The sequence below is a fragment of the Amphimedon queenslandica genome, unplaced genomic scaffold (assembly GCF_000090795.2).
Source record: "Amphimedon queenslandica unplaced genomic scaffold, v1.1 AMPQUscaffold_12249, whole genome shotgun sequence".
NCBI classification, from domain to species: domain Eukaryota; kingdom Metazoa; phylum Porifera; class Demospongiae; order Haplosclerida; family Niphatidae; genus Amphimedon; species Amphimedon queenslandica.
The window spans coordinates 10,055-12,631 of NW_003547513.1; the positions used below are offsets into that span (position 1 = coordinate 10,055).

A 2,577-nucleotide genomic window follows, 5' to 3' on the forward strand; every position below is an offset into this window, starting at 1 on the left:
TCCATTGGAAGGTCGTAACGTAATTATTGCTAGTTTCTGTCCTCAAGTATTTGGACTATATGTAGTTAAGCTTTGTATATGCTTAGCTCTCGTTGGAGGGGTCCAGGTCAGTTTAATATTCATACCTTAATTTTTGCTATTGGTGTATTTCTATTCTTATTTTGATTATTTTACTCATTTTGAATTTTGTATAATTAAAAAATTACTGTGATACGTAATAATACCAATACACATGTGTACCACAAAGCCTTAACTGTTGAGTGCTTATAAACTTGTTACATTTACAATGTACATGTAAGTACTGTCACTGCCTGTATTTTATTAAGTCTTTATTATAATGTAGCATTTATACTATAGCCATTGTAAATGTATAAATTCATTTATTGTAGTATGTTGATGAGTCTGGCACTCGTGTTAGAGGTGACTGTCACTTACTACTAGTGGGAGATCCAGGTATAATACCGTAGGACGATTTATATTCGCAACTGCTAATATTCGCAACAATAAAAACTAATAAAGAGTTCAATTAAATGCCATGGAAACCAATTAATAGTTGCTATGACAATTGACCACGTGTTTATACAATTACAGTGTTCAGCAGCTAATCATCTATTCTTTAGCAGCTTTAGTGGAGCCATCCAGACTCCAGTTCTCTATTCACTATCTTCTTGTATAGATGGACTACTACCTTCGAGCTCTTCGCTGCAAAATTAGTGCTGGTCGGTCGGTCATGATTATAAACCACCACACCCAAGTCAATAAACACTAACTAGAATGGGTGCAGAGTCCCAAGACACGGTACGGCGAGGGAGAGTGAGTAGAGTCTTTTCTAAAAGAACTGGCTAAAGCAGCTTCAAAGAGTCCAAGGATTAGTAACAGCAAGAAGAATAACAACTCAAGAACACTGCATCCTGGTGCTGTGCTTCAATACCGCGCCGTTTTCAATTAAAATAGCATCAAGTTGCTATGGCAATTGTTAGTGGCGGGAAGAATTCACGAATATTAGCAGTCGCGAATATAAATCGTCCTATGGTATACTGTGAATTGTATATGTATATGTCGTTTGATCATTTTTGATGTATAATGTACATCATGATGCATAGTAGTATAGTAGAGCAACTAACAAATTATTGTATGAGTGGTTTGTTTTTTATCTGTGCAATTTTTGTGAATTTCACACAATCATTTCTTAGTTTATACATGTACATGTACGTGTGCATGTAACATGTATATCGCAAAAATAAAATTTGCAAAAATAAATAAATTAATGAACACACTGCACCCCCATTTAATTAACTCTTCCCAAAGCCACACCTTAATTATCATAGCACTGCTCAAGTACATGTACATGTATTTGAAGAAATTTATTGTTATTGTCCATGCTAATGGGCCATTATCTGAATGAGTTTCTTTTTCAATAATAAGGTCAATAGTCTGATTCAAATCAAACAAAGAGCTGGAATAAGAAAACATGCTTCAGAAATGGGATGATGAAGCACTTAGAAATTTTTAAGAGCGAATTTGTTGATTGCCTTTTAGAAGAAAGCACAAAATGATATTAAATTTCTAATATTTACATGCATTGATGTCCTTATGCTGCGTAGAAAGTTTGAACTGATTGACTTAAATTTTTTGAGTTATGAGCATTTTAAAAATTAGGCCAAATTATGAAAAATACCCAAGGCTATAGCTAAAGGTTTTTTGAAAAAAATGGCCCCCAGTTTTTTTTCAATTTCTGATGCATATTGATGTCCTTATGCTGTGTAGAAAGTTTGAACTAATTCCGACTTAATTTTTTTGAGTTATGAGCATTTTAAGAAATTGACCAGATTTTGAAAAATACCCAAGGCTATAGCCCATGGTTTTTTTGCAAAAAAATGGCTCCGAAATCACTCCCAGTTTTTTTTTCAATTTCTGATACATATTGATGTCCTTATGCTGTGTAGAAAGTTTAAACTGATTCCGACTTAAATTTTTTGAGTTATGAGCATTTTAAAAAATTGACCAAATTTTGAAAAATACCCAAGGCTATAGCTAAAGGTTTTTTTGCAAAAAATGGCCTCCAGTTTTTTTATTCAATTTCTGATACATATTGATGTCCTTATGCTGTGTAGAAAGTTTGAACTGATTCCGACTTAAATTTTTTGAGTTATGAGCATTTAAAGAAATAGGTCAAATTTTGAAAGTTACAAATGGTTTTTTTGCAAAATTGGCTCTGAAATCACCCCCAATTTTTATTACATTATAAATACCTATTGATGTCCTCATGCTGTGTGTTTGAGCTGATTTTACTGTAAATTTTTGAGTTATGTGCATTTTTAAAGCCCAATTTTTAATGCCCTTGGTTTTTTTTGCAGAAATTACCTTCAAAATTGCCCCCAATTTTTGTTACATTTTCTATTGCATATTGATGTCCCTATGAAAGATTCCTGATACCATTTCTTCAACTGTTACCATCTTTTTATTTCAGTAGTCAGTCTTCCTTACACTTACTGAACTGTGTTTTGTCTTGTTTCTTTAGGCACTGGAAAATCTCAGTTTCTCAAGTTTGCTTCAAGTCTCAGTCCTCGTTCTGTA

At 33.1% G+C, this 2,577-nt stretch overlaps 1 long non-coding RNA gene across 1 annotated transcript; it reads left to right on the forward strand.

The window, feature by feature from the left end:
* Positions 1–6: 6 nt before the first annotated feature.
* Positions 7–2,577, forward strand: LOC109588181 (uncharacterized). Its single transcript, XR_002188008.1, has 3 exons — positions 7–106; positions 390–453; positions 2,522–2,577. It is a non-coding gene; the product is annotated as an uncharacterized LOC109588181 (long non-coding RNA).